Source organism: Heterodontus francisci, chromosome 1 (genome assembly GCF_036365525.1).
Source record: "Heterodontus francisci isolate sHetFra1 chromosome 1, sHetFra1.hap1, whole genome shotgun sequence".
Lineage (NCBI taxonomy): Eukaryota > Metazoa > Chordata > Chondrichthyes > Heterodontiformes > Heterodontidae > Heterodontus > Heterodontus francisci.
Window position 1 is genome coordinate 151,468,736 of NC_090371.1, and position 21,718 is coordinate 151,490,453.

Below are 21,718 nucleotides of genomic sequence, written 5' to 3' on the forward strand. Positions count from 1 at the left end.
CTTTTCTAAAGTTTTGTTTGCATTATCTTAGTGAAAGAGAAGGAAAGCAGTTACAGAACTCTTCCTGAAAAGATTAAATTGGTCGAGGACAATCCACGCTGGAGCTGATTTCTACATAATTTGTGAATGAATGGGTTTGATTAGCAGAATGGTCCCTTTTTCCTTCCGTGCTTTCTTATGTTCTCTCCCATCCAATCTTCATATTGATCTTTATTCACTCAGGAGTTTCCAAATTCCAAGATAAGCAGCATGTACATAGCAACCAAATGTTGGAGGAAATTGCCTGGGGCAGTTGCTTGGCGTGTAGCCTGAAATAGGTCAATTAAAATGGATAAAAATCTGCCCTTCGGGAAACTTCAGCTTATCCTAACTATGCTGTCCACATCCTATCCTGCGTCGTCCCATGCAGCCATCATCCTGTCTTTGCTGACCTATGTTCGCTCCCAGTCCTCCAATGCCTCTAATTTAAAATTCACATCCCTATGATCAAATTGCTTCATGGCCTCACCTCTCCCTATTTCATTAACTTCCTCCGGCCAACCCTACAACCCGTCCTCTCAATCCTTCAAACTCTCCATTCCTCTGACTCTGGCCCCCTGTGCATCCCTCCCTTTCTTTGTCCCACCATTGTGTGGCTGTCCATTCAGTCAGCTAGGCCACACATTCTGGAATTCTCTCTCTAAATCCCTCTAATTCCTTCTGCTCCTTTGAGACCCTCCTCAAAATCTGTCTCTTTAACCAAGCTTTTGTTCACCCTTCCTAATATCTCCTTCTCGAGCTCTGTTTTTCTTTGTCTTTTTACACCTCTGGGTGCTGTGAGACATTTTGGGACCTTAGTTAAAGGTTCTGTATAAATGTGACTTGTGTGACTGTTTTAGGAACTGAGCCTCACAAAGAGCTCTTAAGTACATTAACATTAGCTCTTCAGCTTAGTTCATCATTTGGATCATTACATACTTAATAAGTTGTGCAAGGAACAGTGTCATGTGTCATTCCATAGTTCATTTCTAAATATTAACTGGGCATTAACCTACCTTACTAGCTGCTATGAATTGCTAAATACTGATTATTTCAATTGAACAGTGAAGTAAATGTTAATTTGAGCTGTAAATGAATTAATTACATTGTGAAAAATATGCTTCTTAATGCACTTTAAGTTTGACAACTGTAGTTCACCCTTTTAAATCATTCATACTTATCTGTACACCAGTGTACTAAAGTAGGTTTTGTAATCAGTTTTTAAGCAAACAGTTCTGTACAATACTGTAATTAAGAAAAAATGGCCTTGATTATTGCATACACAGCATTCACAGTAGAATTTCCAATAGGTCACTGCAGTAACTGTACAAACTTGGAAAAGTTGTGGGTGATATAATTTATGTTGACGGGTGAAACAAATTTGCTGTGAACAACTTTTACATAGAAAACTTAATTAATCCAGTAAGCTTTTCAAAAGGTTATCATCAATAAATTTATGCCTCAGATGGACTTTCATATGATTGTCATATCCAGAAATTTCAATCTGTTATTTAATTGCCCTTTTTTTATTAGCACCAACAGTGCAAGCTTCATGAATGGTATCAGTCATGCCATTATCCAAAACCTTTATTGCTTGCTGTGCAATAAAAAGCTGTTTGGATATAAGTTAATTTAAAGAATAAGCATTGGTGAGGGAATTGAGGAGAAGGCAGAATGTGTGGGAAGTATGAAGGAAGAACAGCTTGAAAGTAAGATGAAACACACATGCATCAACAATTAGCTGTTTGTCTCTGCTTTTCGATATACATTGATACATGTGTATTTCATATACAAAGGTGGCTTATAAATATGTAATGTCATAGCTAATTACTGTTTTTGTTCTAAGTTATTATAAGTGCTGTAATATGCAATTCTGAGCATGCATGCATATTTACATCTGTACATATTGTATTTCTCTAAAACAAAGTAATTTCTAACTGAGAAAATTGAAAATGTATTTCTTTGAATCATTGAGGATTGTGTTAGCCTTTGTACCAAACAAAAGTTCCAGTCCTGTAGCTCAGTGCTACATCTGTGTTTTTTTTTTAAAGCGGTCAAACTGTAAAGGCTGCCACAATTTCTCGTTAAACTGTAATAAATGTATAATTTTATTATGCTTGGAGGATAGAAAGTAGTTTAGGGAACAATTAAAATTCTTCAGTTAAAACACTGAAAGAAACAGGCTAAAAGGTTTTGATATTTCAGACTGGCTAATGAAGCAAGAAAGGTTGAGTTCAGATAAATATGAAAAATTATAACTGTTTAAATTGATCAGTGTTGATCAGAATAATTATGGGGGCTGAATAGGTCAGAATTCGCGAATATTTGTTTTTTAGCTTGAGATAGTAAAAGGATGAACTTAAATCACCGTGCAATGCAATCACACTGAGATGAAACAGTGGGGGATGAAATAGGACCACACTGGTTAGGCCCCAACTGGAGTACTGCATCTAGTTTTGGTCAACTCACTTCAGAAAGGATGTGAGGGTCCTTGAGAGGATGCAGAGGAGATTTACCAGAATGGTTTCTGAGATGGAGGATTTTAGTTACAAGGTTAGTTTGGAAAAGCTAGGGCTATAATCCTTAGAACAAAGGAGATGGAGGGAAGATTTAATAGAAGTGTACAAGAATATGACAGGCTTAGATAAGTTAGACAAGGAAAAGCTGTTCCAATTGTCATGAAAACGTATTCTGCCAATTTTTTTTTAATCCATCAGTTGGAAACCCGAATTAAACTTTAAAAAGAAAGTGAGAGATGAAGAACTTGAAGTAAACTTTAAAAAGATAGCAGCTAAAATGGCCACCGCAATTTGCATTGAAATAACTCACATACCATAGTATCGAGGTGGAAACAAGTATCTGGTTAATCTCCCACCAGAACAATGGCTTGCAAATTTGAATTTGCTTTACCTCCATTAACAAGACATTCAAAGCCATCTTGGAACATTAACACTGGTGGAGACAAACCTCAAAGGGTAAACGCTGAAACAGTGGGACCTGAGAGAGATTGGAATTATTAGACTTGAACTAATTAATATGCAAAAGAGAGATTACACTGGACAGTCTCTCCATCTGTGTGAAAACTTGCAGTTTCTTTTCACTACAGCAGACAAGCACTTGAGTTCATCCAAGTTTGTCATTGCTGCAGACAGAGACCCTGGGGAGAAAACCATCTACATCACTGTCTTCAAGAAAATCCTGAACCAGGTGGTCACCTCTACCAGCCAGAAAGTTCAGGACCACAAGTTCATCTGGAAGACAACTGAATTACCAGACTCCATAGACTGTATATTCTTTTATTTGTTCTGGACTCTAATCAACCAATCTATTCTTCTTCACTCTGTAACCTATTTGTGTGTGTGTGTGATTTTCATGTGTGTGTGTCTATGCGTGTGTGTAAATGTTGGAGCATAGTTTATTATTTTACTTAGATTGGGTTTTGGTTTTAAGTACAATAAACTAACCTCTTTCCTGTTTAAACTCAAGAAAACCTATCCAATTGGTTATTTTATGATCATAGCACATCAAAGGGTGAAACACTCATTAAATTGGTAAGCACATCCACTGTTTAAAAGAAATAAACCCTGTTGCTATCAGACAAGGAGAGAGAAAAGAGAAGAGTCTTTTGACCCATTCTCACCTGATCGTAGCAGTCTGTTTTGAAAAGCTTGCAAAACAGCTGAAGTGGCTGCCAGAAAACTGGACCGTTCTATTGCAAAGCAAATTAACAGGAAAAGCCCATGAGGTTTATTCGTTGTTACCTGATGAGAGTTCATCAGACTGTGAGATGACCAAAAATGCTATCCTGAGTATATATAAGCTGGTACCGGAGGTGTTGCGCCAAAAATTCCAAACCCTTCGAAAGCAGCCTGAACAAACTTACCTCTAGTTTGAAAGAGTTAAGCAACTCACTTTTGACCAATGGATATGGGCACTCAAGATACAGCCCACATATGAAAACCTTAGAGAGGTGATCCTTCTCTAGGAGTTCCAAAACCCACTTCCCCTTTCCATTAAAACCCATGTGGAGGAACAAAAGATTCCAAGAGCCAGGCAGAGTGCAACCCTTGCTGATGAATTTGTGCTTGTCCGCAAGCCCTTACCTCAAGGGAAAACCTTCCATAGTCACCTCCAAAAATACAAAAAGGATAAAAGATGAGAGGCTGATAGTATCCTGAATAGCCATGGGCGAGAAGGGAAAGCTGCACACACAGCGGGCCCTTCCCAGGCCAAAAAATATAGTGCTGAGAGCAGAAGCAACACCTGAAAGCCTGTGTGTTTCCACTGTAACAACCATCTTCAAGCTGACTGCTGGCAGTTACAGGGAAAACCATAAGTCTAGTCAGGGTACACCTGACCAGTGCAGGGTAAGGGGCCCTGATGGAAAACATAGCAGACCAGGCTCTGGCTTTAACTGCAGCAGTAAGACCCAGTAAATCTACCACTGTGAGTGTGGGAAAATGTAACACAATCCCTGACAGTTCCAGGATTTTGTTGCCAAGGAAAAGTGACCCAATACCCCTCGAGTGAGGCAAGTGAATTCATAGCCATACTTAGGGATACAGGGGCCACCTAATCCCTTCTGATGGAAAAAGGAATCCCTTTCCTCCAGAGAGTGCATTGAATGCAAGAGTGCCAGTGAACAATATCGGAGGAAAGTATATGCCCATACTTTTATATCGAATGCACTTGGAGTGCGACCTTGTTTCAGGACTGGTAACCGTGGAGATTTACTCTAGATTACCTGTGGACGGGGTCGACCTACTCCTTGGTAATGATCTGGTGGGGGCAAAAGTGATAGCTTCCCCAGTGGTTTTCGAGAGTCACAAAGAGGTCAGGGAGACAGAGCTGTTGCAGGAGAAGGTCCCTGGCATTTTGCCTGACTGTGTAGTGACCCAGTCCATGGCCAAACAAGCTCCATCAGAGGAGGCTGAACTGGCACTGCAGACAGGTGACCCTGCTGTCTGGTTATCTGAAACCTTCTTTGGGAAGTTAGAGGACCCAAAGGACGTGTTAAACAGGTCTTCCTTGGTCAAGGCTCAGCAAACCGACCCAGTATTAAAGAAGTCAGCACAGACTGCCCAAACTGAGGCTGGAGCAGAATGCTACTATTTAAAGAATGAGGTTCTAATGAGGAAGTGGAGACCTTCTCACAGACCTGTGGATGATGAGTGGACAGGGTTCAGCAGATAGTAGTGCTGCCAAGGTACTGCAAGGAAATACTAAGAATAGTAGTACCAATGGCTGGACATTTCAGTATAAGAAAAATCCAAGCCTGCAAAAGACAGAATCTTGACTGGCCACAACTCCACAAGGATGTGGTGAGTTCTGTAAAACTTGCCATATGTGCCAGGTTGTGGGGAAGCCCCCAACCTGCAATAAAACCTGTATCCCTAATTCCAATACTGGGCTTTTGGGAAACTATTCAGCAGAGTGCTGGTGGATTGTGTGGGACCCCTGCCAAAAACAAAAGAGGGCTACCAGTATATTCTTGCCATTATAGATGTGGCTACCCAATTCCCAGAGCCCATTCCCCAACGTAGTGGTGGAGGAGCTAACCCAATTCTTCAGCCGATATGGGCTTCCTGCTGCAATGCAGATGGATCAGGGCATGAATTTCATGTCTGGTATATTTCAAAAAGTCCTGGATAATCTGGGTATAACCCAGCTAAAGTCCTCAGCCTACCACCCACAGTCACAAGGGGTTTTGGAGCAGTACGACCACACCCTCAAGACAATGATCACGGCATACTGCTGCGAGTGGCCCCTGAGACACCTGACTGGGACAAAGCACTGAGATTTCTCCTGTTCGCCACCAGGGACTCACCCAATGAGACACTGGCTTTAGTTCCTTTGAATTAGTTTATGGGCATGGGGGAGAGGTCCTCTTAAACTAATCAAGGAGAGGTTTTTGGGATACAGGGATGAGCCTTCCATGTTAGACTACATCTCCATGTTCCAGAAGTGGCTCAAGAACACCTAAAAACCTCCCAGGCAGCTATGAAAAGGCAGACAGATAAACATGCCAAGGCCAGAATATTTTGGCCTGGAGACCAGGTGAGTACTATTGTCAGACAAACAACTTAAAAACAATTATTCAGAATTCTAGTCCTACTTAACTACTGATTCGACCCGATAAAGAAATAAATGCCAACACTCATCAATGCGTTGGAGTGCTTAAGCTTTACTCTGTATGGCTTTCAAAAATTAAACATTAACCGTGCACTACAAGATTAAAGATTACTTGTAGGTTAGGTTACATAGAATTCCAGTAAAATAGTACTAAAGTCCCAGACAATATGACTGCAAAAATCAATGCTACAAACGATGCCCACAGACTCGCACCTAGTCTGTGTCTTTAATGTCACCAAGTTCCCACTGATCAATGATGAGTCATTCAGGAGGGACCTTCTTCCAATAGCTGGCCCGGCTATTTCAACTGCAGTGCCAGATAAAGGAAAGGGACCACCTTATATCCAAGATTGACCCTCACTCTCCCCTTGGGCACGATGTCAGTGGGGTCAGTATTAGGGCCTTTCCCTGCCTGATCAATCACTGTGAGTGATCAATATCTTTTTCTATACCCCCATCCCACTGCTAACCCAGTTCTTTACCCAATATGGGCTGCCTGTCAAGATCCTGTCAGATCAGGGCATGAATTGCATGTCTGGTACCTTTCAAAAAGTTGGGGGTCTGCCTGTCTGTCTCCCTCTCTCTCTCCAGGCAACACTGTAAGTTCAAACCTTTCCTGCAGACTGCAAAACAAAATTATCATTGCTGCAGAGTCCCTGAGGAGAAAACCAACTACATTACTGTCTCCAAAAAAACCCTGAACCAGGTGGCCATCTCTACCAGCCAGAAACTTCAGGACCACAAGTTCATTCAGAAGACAACTGAATTACCAGACTCTTTTATTTGTTCTGGACTCTAATCCCCCCAACCTATTCTTCTTCACTCTGTAACCTATTTGTGTGTGTGTGATTCTCGAGTGTGTTTGTGTGTGTGTCTGTGTGTGTGCAAGTTGGGTTTTGATTTTAAGTACAATAAATTAGCCACTTCCTCCTTTAAACTCAAGAAAATGTGTACGATCATTTCTTTTATGGTTATAGCACATAAAAGAGTGAAACACTCACTGAATTGGTAAGCATATCCACTATTGAAAAGAAGTAAACACTGTTGCGGTCAAACAAGGAGAGGGACAAAAGGGGAGTCTTTTGACCCCTCTTCACCTGATCGTATCACCATTAACAAATGGTACAAGGACTAGAGGACATAGATTGAATATTTTGAGCAAAAGATGCAGGGGGAATATGAGGAAGCACTTTTTTACACAGTGGGTGGTAATGACCTGGAACTTGCTGCTCACAGGGATGGTAGAAGCGGAGATGATCACTGACTTCAAGAGGAAGTTGGATGGCCACCTGACAGAAATAGACTTGCAAGGCTATGGGGATCAAGAATGGGAGTGGGATTGACAGTATAGCTCCGTGGAGAGCTGTCATGGACTTGATGGGCCGAATGGCCTCCTACTGTGCCACAAATGACTCAATGATTCGAATCCACTGCATTCATTTTTTGGGATACAAAATGGGGTAAAAAGCAGCAATTACACAGGACTTTGTTCCATGTCTGAACATCAAAATACGCACAAGCCACATTGGGTCAAGTATTATTTAGGTGTCTCCGGCCACCTCAAACAGGTGCAATACCCTTTGCATATGCTAATGAAAGGTCTAACAGATGTTCCACAGCCCCACTCCAAGATTCAGCCGACTCCATTTAATTTTTGGGTTGTTCTGTGGCCTAAACCATGGTTCTTAAAGATACCACAGGAGGTCGCCAACTAAACAGTAAATTTTTGTTTGTAACTTATATTAATGTGGAGCCAGGAGGAGGAGTAGTGCAACAATGGAAGCCACTCCCAGCCCATTTGCTCTGCTGCACCATTCTTCACCCCTCCCCTCCTCTCCCAGGACTGACCTAAGGGTTGCTGCTGGTCTCACAGCTGACCCAGGTTGGTCTGGAGCCAGATTGGTGGCTGCAACTTGTTGTAATTATGGTGATGAGCCCCGATGTCGATTTGTGGTGAGCTTCCAGCCTCCAGTTGCTGGTGTATTGAACATATTGCCAATTTGCACCCAAAAGCGGGCCAAAACAGTTTCTCCCCCAGTATGTGTTCTCTACTGCTTATGGGGGTTATTTCAGTGATGGAACAAGTGAATGACAGCTGTCCTTCATGCTTTAACCTATAATAATAAGTAGATAGATCCATACAAGTTCAACTTCCTTCTAATTTTGTTAAACAAGGAATGATTTCCCCTATATACTCACCAAATTAACATTCACAAAACAAATGCAACTAACAAAGGTGAAAGATTTACTTTGTGCATCAAGTGTAAAAACATCACAAACCTATTTTTAAAGGAGAAACTTCCCTTAAAACATTATATATTATATTATAAAACATTACCTTGATTTGGATTTTGATTGACACTAGCTTTAATTCTTTCAGCTTATTTTACAAATTTAGACTTCAACATAAATTATATCCTTTTATTTAAAGTAGCTGCTGATCTTTTCACTTTTGTTTACTTGTCAATAAATAATTGACTTTCCTTTCTCAGTGCTCGTACCTACTCATTTCACCTTTATGCTTTATGTTGCTTCCTGTTTCTATACCCTCACTGAATTCCATGACAGATTGAGGGGGTGGAGGTGGGAGCGGGGGCAGGGATGGAATCATAGAAGCATAGAATGGTTACAGCACAGAAGGAGGCCATTTGGTCCATTGAGTCTGTGCTGGCTCTCTCCAAGAGCAATTTAGCTAGCCCCACTCTCCTGCCCTTTCCTTGTACCACTGCAAATCTTTTCTCTTCAGATAATTATCCTATTTCCTTCTGAAAGCTACGATTGAATGTGCCTCCACCACACTCTCAGGCAGTGCATTCCAGATTCTAACCACTTGCTACATTACAAAAAGTTTTTCCTCATGTCCCCTCTGGTTCTTTTGCCAATCACCTTATATTGGTGTCCTCTGGTTCTTGAAACTTCTGCCAATGGGAACAGTTTCTCCCTACCTACTCTGTCCATACCCCTCACAATTTTGAACACCTCTATCAAATCTCCTCTCAACCTTTTCTTCTCTAAAGAGAACAACACTAGCTTCTCCAATCTATACAAATAACTGAAGTCCCTCATCCCAGCAACCATTCTCATAAATCTTTTCTGCACCCTCTATAAAACCTTTACATCCTTCCTAAAGTAGGGTGCCCAGAATTTGACACCATACTCAAATTGAGGCCAAACCAGTGCTTTATAAATGTTCATCACATCTTCCTTGCTCTTATACTCTATGCCTCAATTTATAAAGCTCAGGGTCCAATATATGCCTTTTTCACCACTTTCTCAACCTGCCCTGCCACTTTCAACAATTTGTGCACATATACCCCTATGCCTCTTAGCTCCTGCACCCCCTTTAGAATTACACCCCTTATTTTGTATTGTCTCCACATTCTTCCTACCAAAATGTATCACTTCACATTTCTCTGCATTAAATTTCATCTGCCACATGTCTACCCATTCCACCAACCTATCTATCCTCTTGAAATCAATTATTATCCTCCTCAAAAACACAATAGTTCCAAGTTTTGTGTCATCTGCAATTTTTGAAATTGTTCCCGATACACCAAAGTTTAATCATTTATATATATCAAGAAAAGCAGTGATTCTAGCATCAGCCCTGGGGAACCCCACTTCCTCAATTGCAAAAATCACCATTAGTCTGTTTCCTGTCATTCAACCAACTTCATATCCATGCCGCCACTGTCCCTTTTATTTCATGGGTTTCAACTTTGCTGATAAGCCTATTATGTGGTACTTTATCAAACACTTTTTGGAAGTCGATATAAACCATATCAACTGCATTACCCACATCAATCCTCTCTATGACCTCATCAAAAAACTCAATCAAGTTGACATTATTTGCTTTAAACAAATCCACACTGGGTTTCCTTAACTAAGCTACACTTTTCCAAGTGACTGTTAATTTTGTCCTGGAATTTCTTTCTAAAAGCTTTCCCACCACTGAATTTAAACTGACTGGCCTGTGGTTGCTAGATTTATCATTACACCCTCTTTTGAACAAGGCTGCAATATTTGCAATTCTCCAGTCCTCTAGCACCACCTCCATATCTAAGGAGCATTGGAAGTACCTCCACAATTTTCACCTTTACTTCCCCATCTGGTGTTGGGAGACTTATCAACTTCAAGTACAGCCAGCCTGTCTAATATCTCCTTTTTATAATTTTTTAGACCATCAGTAGCTCAACTACCTTCTCATTCACTATGGCTCGGGTAGCACCAAGACAGATGTAAAGTATTCATTTAGCACCTCAGCCATGCCCTCTCGTCGACTCATAAGCTTGTGTAAGACTTTTGGATTCCCTTTTATGTTGGCTGCCATTCTCTTGTCATACTCTCTCTTTGCCCCTTTTATTTCATTTCTCATTCCCCTCTGAACTTTTTATATGCAGCCTGGTTCTCAGTTGTATTATCAACCTGACATCTGTCATTCACAATCTTTTTCTGCTTCGTCTTGCTCTCTATCTCTTTCATCATCTAGAGAACCCAGCTTTGTTTGCATTACCTTTCCCTCTCATGAGAATACACTTCAACGGTACCCAAACCATGTCTTCTTTAAAGGCCGCCCATTGTTCTGTTACAGTTTTGCCTGCCAATCTTACATTCCAATTTACCCAGGACAGATGCGTTCTCACCCCACTGAAATTGGGATTCCACCAATTAAGTGTTTTTACTCTAGGTTACTCCTTGTCCTTTTTCATAGCTGATCTAAGCCTTATGATACGGAGAACACTGTTCTCAAAGTGTTCCCCTGCTGACTTTTGATCCACTTGACCCACCTCATGCCCCAGAACAAGATTCAGCAATGCCTCCTTCCTTGTTGGGCCGGAAACAGACTAGTCAAGACAATTCTCCTGAACACACTTCAGAAACTCTTGTCCCTCATTGCCCTTTGAAATATTATCCCAATCTATATTAGGATAATTAAAGTCCCCATTATCACTAGTCGATAGTTGCATCTCTTTGTAATTTCTCTGCAAATTTGCTCCTCTATATTTTTCCCACCAGTTGGTGGCCTATAGAATACACCCAGCATTGTAATGGCACCTTTATTGTTTCTTAACTCTAACTGAATAGATTCTGTCCTTGACACCTCTAGGACATCCTCTCTCTTGAGCACTGTAAGATTTTCCTTAATCAATACTGCCACCCTTTCTCCTTTTGTTCCTTCCCTATCTTTCCTAAACATCTTGTATCCAGGAATGGTTGGTACCCAGTCCTGCCCTTTTTTGAACCATTATTGGCATAAAATCATATTCCCACCTGACTATCTGCGCTTGCAGCTCACTAAGCTTATTTACCACTCTTCTTACATTTACATATATGCCCTGTAAACCTGAATTAGATCTTACTGTATTCCCTCTTAGTCTGATCCCATGGAATACCTTACTATTTCTTACTCTCGTGCTATCTGTATCTCCTGTCTCTTTGTGCACCTTGTTCCTTCTTATGCTACATCCTGGTTCCCACCTCCCTGCCAAATTGGTTTAAACCCTCTTCTAGCCCTGTTGAGGTGCAACCCATCCGTTCTGTACAGGTCCCACATTCCCCAGAACCGATCCCAATGTCCCAAGAATCTAAAGCCCTTGTTCCTGCACCATCCCACCAGGCATGCATTCATCTGCACTATTCTCCTATTTCGATACAAGCTCGCATGTGGCACCAGGAATAATCCATAGATTACTACCTTTGAGGTCCTGCTTCTTAGACCCTTTCCTAGCTCCCTAAACTCATCCCTCTTTCTACCTATCTTTTTGGTACTGATATGGACCACAAACGCTGGCTGTTGACCCTGCCCCCTCAGAATGTCCTGCAGTGCTCAGTGACATCCTGGACTCTAGTACCAGGAGGCAAAATACGATCCTGGAATCAAGTCTCTGGTTGCAGAAATGCTTGTCTGTTTACCTCACTATAGAATTCCCTATCACTATTGCTTCCTCAATTTTTCTCTCCTCCACAGTAATCACCCCCCTCCCCCCACCCCACCACACAGCTGAGCCACTGTGGTACCATGGACTTAGCTCTGGTTGAACTCCTCAGAGAAACCTTCACCCTCACCAGTATTCTGAGCATGTTTTTTATTGCAGTATGCCATTGTGCAGCCATAGGTCCATTGGGCCATCTGGGAATCTTTTCTGTTGATGCAGTTATGCTGCCTATTTAGCTAAAGTATATATGTAAATAAATGTTGCTATCTGCTTTCTGTTCCTATCCATCCATTTCTGGCAATTTATACATAACTTATTGGTCCATATTATTGCAATATAGTGTCATCCATGACATTAGTAAGAACCCATCAAATGTGACTGCTATTTCCCTGAGTGATTCGGAGTCTTGTTCCAATTTCTGGTGCCACTTGTTCTGGTGACTGTCATGGTACACCTGGTTCATGCTTGGCGGTCTTGGTGGAAAAATGTATGGATGGTGGAAATGTATCCAACCAATTCACTGGTATGCGAGTTAGCCAGGGGGCATTGATCTTGGTGACTTATTTTCATCGGTATGATCTCTAATAGTCTGGTGAAGAAGGAATATGTGGTTTCATGCTGGTGATGTGCTCAGTGCCTGTGATTCCACTGAGGAGAGGTTATGTCGATTTCTGGTGGGCTGCTTCGGAAGAAATATGCAGCCTATCGCACTGATGGACAAGTCTGGTTCAGAATTCACAAGATAAAAGAATAGAGGTTTCTGATGGTTTTTTTAAAGCAAGAGAAACTGACAAGAAGTGCTGCTATTTTTCTGTATGGTGATAAAACTTTGAATTCCAAATGGTCTGGGAAGGTCATGCATCACAAGCATTGACATGTCCGGCAACCAAAGGTGAGTGCCCGTGGTTGGAGAGGATGGCAGGGGGAGCTCATGCAATGAAACTTCCTGGAATCCACCCTACCAGAGTTGACAACCTACATAAGAACATACGAACATAAGAAATAGGAGCAGGAGTAGGCCATTCAGCCCTTCAAGCCCGCTCCGCCATTCAATGAGATCATGGCTGATCTACTTCAACACCATTTTCCTGCACTATCCCCGTAACCCCTGATGTTTTTAATATATAGAAAACTATCAATCTCAGTTTCCTTTTTCTAATATTCATTCAGGGATGTGGGTTTTGCTGGATGGCCGGAATTTGTTGTCCATCCCTAATTTCCCTTGAGGAAGTGGTGGTGAGTTTCCTTCTTGAACTGCTGCAGTCTTTGGGGTGCAGGTACACCAACAGTGCTGTTAGAAAGGATTTTGACCCAGCGACAGTGAAGGAACAGCGATATAGTTCCAAGTCAGGATGGTTTGTGGCTTGCAGGGGAACTTGCAGGTGGTTGTGTTCTCATGCATCTGCTGCCCTTGTCCTTCTAGATGGTAGAGGTTATGGGTTTGGAAGGTGCTGTTGAAGGTGAGTTGCTGCAGTGCATTTTATATATGGTACACCCGGCTGCCACTGTGCGTTGGTGGAGGACGGGAGTGAATGTTGAAGGTGGTGGATGGGGTGCCAGTCAAACGGTTCTAGATGATGTTGAGTTTCTTGAATGTTGTTGGAACTGCATCCAGGCAAGTGGAGAGTATTCCATCACACTCCTGCTTTGTGCCTTGTAGATGACGGACAGGCTTTTGGAGGTCAGGAGGCGAGTTACTCAGCGCAAAATTTCCAGCCTCTGACCTGCTTTTGTAGCCACAGTATTTGTGTGGCTGGTCCAGTTCAGTTTCTGGTCAATGGTGACCCCCAGGATGTTGACTGTGGGGGATTCAGTGATGGTAATGCCATTGAACATCAAGGGGAGATAGTTAGATTCTCTCTTGTTAGAGATGTTCCTGGCCTAGCACTTTTGTGGCACGAATGTTATTTGTCACTTATTAGCCCAAGCCTGGATATTGTCCAGGTCTTGCTGCATCCAGAAGTAGGCTACTTCAGTGGCGAAGGAGTCGCAAATGGTGCTGAACATTGTGCAATCATCAGTGAACATCCCCACTTCTGACCTTATGAAGGAGAGAAGGTCGTTGATGAAGCAGCTGAAGATGGTTGGGCCTAAGGAACTCCTGCAGTGATGTTCTGAGACTGAGATGATTCACTTCCAACAATCACAACCATCTCCCTTTATGCTAGGTATGACTCCAACCAGCCAGGAGTTTCCCCTGATTCTCATTGACTTCAGTTTTGCTAGGGCACCTTGATGCCATACTCGGTAAAATGCTGCCTTGATGTTAAGGGCAGTTACTCTCACCTCACCTCAAGTTCAGTTCTTTAGTCCATGTTTGAACCAAGGCTGTAATGAGGTGAGGAGCTGAGTGGCCCTGGTGTAACCCAAACTGAGCATTAGTGAGCAGGTTATTGCTGAGCAAGGGCTTCTTAATAGCACTGTCGATGACACCTTCCATCACTTTGCTGATAATTGAGAGTAGACTGATGGGGCGGTAATTGGCCGGGTGGGATTTGTCCTGCTTTTTGTGCAAAGGACATACCTGGGCAATTTTTCACATTGCCAGGAGAATACCAGTGTTGTAGCTGTACTGGAACAGTTTGGGTAGGGGCGTCAGACCCATAGCCTTTGCAGTATCCAGTGCCTTCAGCCGTTTTTTGATATCTCGTGGAGTGAATCAGATTAGCTGAAGACTGACATCTGTGATGCTGGAGACCTCAGGAGGAGGCCGAGATGCATCATCTACTCAGCATTTCTGGCTGAAGATGGATGGAAATGCTTCATCCATGTCTTTTGCACTGATGTGCTGGGCTCCTCCATTATTGAGGATGGGGATATTTGTGGAGCCTACTCACCCTGTCAGTTGTTTAATTGTCCACCACCATTCACGACTGGATGTGGCAGGACTGCAGAGCTTAGATTTGATCCGTTGGTTATGGGATCGCTTAGCCCTGTCCATTGCGTGCTGCTTCTGCTGTTTGGTATGCAAGTAGTTCTGTGTTGTAGCTTCACCAGGCTGACACCTCATATTTAGGTATACCTGGTGCTGCTCCTGGCATGCCCTCCTGCACTCTTCATTGAGCCAGGGTTGGTCTCCTGGCTTGATGGTAATGGTAGAGTGGGGGATATGCCGGGCCATGAGATTACAGGTTGTAGTAAAATACAATTCTGATGCTGCTGACGGCGCACAGCGTTTCATGGATCCCAAGTTTTGCATTGCTAGATCTGTTCAAAATCTATCCCATTTAGCATGTGGTGGTAGTGCCAAGCAACACAACGGTGGGTATCCTCAACATGAAGATGGGACTTCATTTCCACAAGGACAGTGCAGTGGTCGTTCTTACCACTACTGTCATGGGCAGATGCATCTGCGACAGGTAGATTGGTAAGGATGAGATGAAGTAGGTTTTCCGTCTTGTTGGTTCCCTCCGCACCTGCGCAGACCCAGTCTAGCAGCTATGTCCTTTAGGACTCGACTCACGGTGGTGGTACTGAGCCACTCTTGGTGATGGACATTGAAGGTCCCCCACACAGAGTACATTCTGTGCCCTTGCCAGCCTCAGTGCTTCCTCCAAGTGGTGTTCAATGTGGAGAAGCACTGATTCATCAGCCGAAGGGAAGTGGTAGGTGGTAATTGACAGGAGGTTTCCTTGCCCATGTTTGACATGATGCCATGAGACTTCATGGGGTCCAGAGTCAATGTTGAGGACTCCCAGGGCAACTCCCTCCCGACTATATACTACTGTGCCGCCACCTCTGGTGGGTCTCTCCTGCTGGTAGGACAGGACATACTCAGTGATGGTAGTGTCTGGGATATTGTCTGCAAGGTATGATTCCATGAGTATGACTATGTCAGGCTGTCGCTTGACTAGTCTGTGGGACAGCTCTCCCGATTTTGGCACAAGCTCCCAGATGTTAGTAACAGGACTTTGCAGGGTTGACAGGGCTGTGTTTGCCATTGTCATATCCAGCCCCTAGGTCGATGCTGGGTGTCCATCCGATTTCATTCCTTTCCTTAGACTTTGTAGCGGTTTGATGCAGCTGAGTCAAAAAAGAGTCAACCAGATTTCTGTGGGTATGAAGTCACATGTAGACCAGACCAGGTAAGGATGGCAGATTTCCTTCTCGAAAGGGCATTAGTGAGCCAGATGGGATTTTACAGCAATCAACAATGGTTTCATGGTCACCACTAGACTAGCTATTAATTCCAGCTTTATTAATTGAATTCAAATTTTACCATCTGCCGTGGTGGGATTCGAACCCATGTCCCCAGAGGATTAGCCTGGGGCTCTGGATTACTTGTCTAGTGACATTACCAATATCCCACCATCTCTGTGAGCATACTCAACGACTGACCCTCCACTGCCCTCTGGGGTAGAGAATTCCAAAGATTCACCACCCTCTGAGTGAAGAAATTCCTCCTCATCTCAGTCCTCAATGGCCTTCCCCTTATTCTGAGACTGTGTTTCCTGGTTCTAAACTCCCCAGCCAGGGAAAGCACCACCTGTTGAACCCTGTAAGAATTTTGCATGTTTGAATGAGATCTCGCTCATTGTTCTAAACTCCAGAGAATAAATGCCCCCAGTCTATTTAATCTTTCCTCAAAGGACAATCCCTCCTTCCCAGGAATTAGTTTGGTGAACCATTGTTGTACTCCCTCTATGGCAAGTATATCTCTCCTTAAGTAAAGAGACCAAAACTGCACACAATACTTCAAGTGTGGTCTCACCAAGGCTCTATATAATTGCAGTAAGACATCTTTACTCCTACACTCAAATCCTCTTGTAATGAAGGCCAACATACCATTTGCCTTCTTAATTGCTTGCTGTACCTGCATGTTAGCTTTCAGTGACTCATGAACAAGGACACCCAAGTTCCTTTGAAATTCAACACTTCCCAGCATCTCACCATTTAAGAAATACTCTGTATTTCTGTTTTTCCTACCAAAATGGACAACCTCACATTTCTCCACGTTGTATTCCATCTGCTAAATTTTTGCCCACTCATTTAGCCTCTCCCCTTGAAGCATCTTTGCATCCTCTTCGTGCGGGAAAATGTAACAAAATCCTTGAACATTATGAGGATTTTGTATCCAGAGAAAAAGTGACCCCACACTCCTCAAGTGTAGTGACTAAGCCCATAGTCATACTTAGCGATACAGGGGCCACCTAATCCCTTCTGCTGGGAAAAGGCATGACCTTTCCCCCAGAGAGTGCAGTGAATGCTAGGGTGCTAGCAAATGGTATCGGAGGAAGGTATATGCCCATACTTTTATACCAGGTGCACGTGCCAGGTTGTGGGGAAACCACAACCTGTAATAAAACCTGCAGCCCTAATTCCCATGCCACCTTTTGGGAAACTGTTCAGCAGAGTGCTGGTAGCTTGTGTGGGACCGCTGCCAAAAACAAAAGGGAGCTACCAGTATCTACTCACCATTATGGATGTTGCTCCTCAATTTCCAGGGGCTATCCCTCTAAGAACTATCTCTGCTAAGGTAGTGATGGAGGGGATAACCCAATTCTTCACCTGATATGGGCTGCCTGCTGAGATCCAGTCGGGTCAGGGCACAAATTTTATGTCCAACATTTTTCAAAAGGTCATGTGTAATCTGGGCATATCCCAGCTAAAGTCCTCAGCCTACCAGCCACAGTCACAAGGGGCTTTGGAGCGGTATCACGATGTATCACCAGACCCTAAAGACAATGATCAGAGCATACTGCTATTAGTACCCCCATGAGGTAGCGTATGGGTAGAGTTTAGGTAAAAAAAAGGGACAGCCACATTGCTAGGTGTTTATTATAGACCCCCAGATAGTCAGCGGGAAATTGAGGAGCAAATATGTGCGCAATTTGCAGAGGTGTGTAAAAATAATAGGGTAATTATATTAGGTGATTTCAACTTTCCCAACATTAATTGGGATAGTCATGGTGTTAAGGGCTTAGATGGAGTGGAGTTCTTAAAATGTATACAGGAGAACATTTTAGCTCAATATGTAGAGGATCCAACAAGGGAGGGTGCAGTGCTGGACCTAATTCTGGGGAATGAAGCCGGACAGGTGGCTGATATGTTGGTGGGGGAGCATTTTGGTGATAGCGACCGCAACATGGTACAATTTAAGCTTGTTACGGAGAAAGAAATAGACAAGTTGCAAAAAAGGTTTTGGATTGGGGGAGAGCGAGTTTTAGTAAAATAAGGCAGGATCTGGCCAAGGTAGACTGGAAAGAGTTACTTGTCGGGAAATCTACAGAAGAGCAGTGGGGGGCATTCAAAAAGGAAATGGGGAGGGTACAGGCCCAACATGTTCCCTCTAGGGTAATAGGTAGGAGCAACAAGCCCAGAGAACCATGGATGACCAGAAGCATTCAGGGTACGATGAGAAGGAAAAGAGAGGCTTTTAGCAAACACAAGTTGAGCAAATCAATGGAAGCATTAGTGGAGTACAGAAAGTGTAGGATGGAGCTTAAGAAAGCAATTAGGAGAGCAAAGAGGGGATATGAGAAAGCTCTGGCTGGTAAAAGTAGGGAAAATCCCAAGATATTCTATAAGTATATCAATGGGAAAAGAATAACCAGGGAAAGAGTAGGACCCATTAGGGACCAAGGGGGAAATTTGTGGGTGAAGCTAGAGGACATTGGTAGGGTGTTGAACGAATACTTCACATCTGTCTTCACCCAAGAGAAAGAGGATGTAGATATGGAACTTAGAGAGAGAGACTGTGAGGTTCTTGAGCAAATTGTCATAGGGAGTGACAAGGTATTGGAGGTTTTGGAAGGCTTAAAAGTGGACAAATCTCCAGGTCCGGACAATTTGTGTCCCAGGATGCTGTGGGAGGCAAGGGTGGCGATTGCAGGGGCTCTGACCCTAATTTTTAATTCCTCTCTGGCCACGGGGGAGGTGCCAGAGGACTGGAGAACAGCTAATGTGGTCCCACTGTTTAAGAAAGGTTGTAGAGATAAGCCAGGGAACTACAGACCAGTAAGTCTCACGTCAGTGGTAGGGAAACTATTGGAGAAAATTCTGAAGGAGACAATCTATCACTACTTGGAGAGGCAAAATTTGATTAGGAATAGTCAGCATGGCTTTGTCAGAGGGAGGTCATGCCTAACAAATTTGATTGAATTTTTTGAGCATGTGACCAGGTGTGTAGATGAGGGTAGTGCAGTTGATGTAGTTTACATGGATTTCAGCAAAGCCTTTGACAAGGTCCCACATGGGAGACTTTATCAAGAAATCAAATGAACATGGGATACAAGGTAACTTGATAAGGTGGATTCAAAATTGGCTTAGCTGTAGTAGACAGAGAGTGATGACAGACGGCTGTTTTGGTGACTGGAAGCCAGTGTCCAGTGGCATACCACAGGGATCTGTGCTGGATCCCCTATTGTTTGCCATTTATATAAACGACATAGATGACTATGTGGGGGGTAGGATCAGTAAGTTTGCGGATGACACAAAGATTGGCCGAGTGGTTAACAGTGAGGTGGAGTGTCTTAGGTGACAGGAAGATATAGATGGGATGGTCAAATGGGCAGAAAAGTGGCAGATGGAATTTAACGCTGAAAAGTGTGAGGTGATACATTATGGAAGGAGTAATGTGACACGGAAGTATTCAATGAATGGCCTGACACTGGGAAGTTCCGAGGAACAAAGAGACCTTGGCGTGTTTGTCCATAGATCCCTGAAGGCAGAAGGGCAGGTTAAAAGGGTGGTGAGAAAGGGATATGGGACACTTGCCTTTATCAATCGAGGCATAGATTACAAAAGCAGGGAGGTCATGTTGGAACAAAAACAAGAAATGCTGGATTCACTCAGCAGGTCTGGCAGCATCTGTGGAAAGAGAAGCAGAGTTAACGTTTCGGGTCAGTGACCCTTCTTCGGAACTGACAAATATTAGAAAAGTCACAGATTATAAACAAGTGAGGTGGGGGTTGGGCAAGAGATAACAAAGGAGAAGGTGCAGATGGGACCAGGCCACATAGCTCATGTCCAACAGGTCATGTTGGAGTTGTATAGAACTTTGGTAAGGCCACAGCGGGAGTACTGTGTGCAATTCTAGTCGCCACATTGTAGGAAGGATGTGAATACATTGGAGGGAGTGCAGCGGCGATTCACCAAGATGTTGCCTGGGATGGAACATTTAAGCTATGAAGAGAGGTTGGATAGGCTTGGGTTGTTTTCACTGGAGCAGAGAAGACTGAGGGGTGACCTGATCGAGGTGTACAAGATTATGAGGGACATGGACAGGGTGGATAGGGAGCAGCTGTTCCCCTTAGTTGAAGGGTCAGTTACGAGGGGTCACAACCTTAAGGTAAGGGGCGGGAGGTTTAAGGGGGATTTGAGGAAGAACTTTTTTACCCAGGGGGTGGTGACAGTCTGGAATGCACTACCTGGGAGGGTGGTAGAGGCGGGCTGCCTCACATCCTTTAAAAAGTACCTGGATGAGCACTTGGCATGTCATAACATTCAAGGCTATGGGCCAAGTGCTGGCAAATGGGATTAGGTAGACAGGTCAGGTGTCTTTAATGCATCGGTGCAGACTCGATGATTCTGTGATTCTGTGATGACTGGGACAAAGGGCTGGAATTTCTTCTGTTTGCTACTAGGGACTCACCCAATGAGCCCACTGGCTTTAGTCCCTTTGAATTCGTTTATGGACACGAGGTGAGAGGTCATCTTAAACTAATCGAGGAAAAGTTTTTAGGACCAAGGGCTGAATCTTAATTGTTCGACTACATCTCCATGTTCTGAGAATGGCTCACGAGAGCCTGTGCAGTGGCTCAGGAACATCTAAACACCTCACAGACAGCTATGAAAAGACAGGCGGATAAACATGCCAAAGTCAGAACATTTCAGCCCGAGACCATGTGTTAGTGTTATTACCAATAGAGGGAGAAACATTGAAAGCCCGGTTCAGTGGCCCATACAGAGTAGTAAAGAGAATTAGCCAGGTGAATTATATAATTGATGCCCCAGATCATAGGAGAAAGCAAAGGCTGTGCCACATCAATATGTTAAAATGGTATCACAGCCGGGAAGGGGACAAACAAGCACAGGTCTGTCAGACAGTCAAAAAAGAGGAGGGCGAAAGGAAGAGTGAGGGGAGTTAGAGGGAGGCCAGGAGGATTCACAAATCGAATACTCTACCGAATGGTTAACTAACACTGAAATGTTAGGGAAATTAAACACCGTACTCTCCTATTTAAATGCAGAACAAAGAGGAGATCTAACATAATAATAGCAGCTTTTCAGAAAGGTACAGTGATAATTATGGGGGATTTTAACCTACATTTAGACTGGAAAAATCAGGTGGGCAGAGACAGCCTAGATGAGGAGTACACAGAATGTTTTCGGGATAATTTCTTGGAACAGTACATTCTGGAGCCAACCAAAGAGCAGGCTATACTAGACCTGGTATTGTGCAACGAGAGGGTATTAATTAATGACCTAATAGTTAAGCGCCCCTGGGTAGCAGCTATCATAATATGATTGAATTTTACATTCAGTTTGAGGGAGAGAAGAGTGGGTCCAAGACTCGTATTTTAAACTCTAATAAGGGCAATTATGAGGGCATGAAAGCAGAGCTAGCTAAAGTGAACTGGCAAGTTAGGTTAAGGAATAGGTCAATAGAGATGTAGTGGCAGACATTTAAG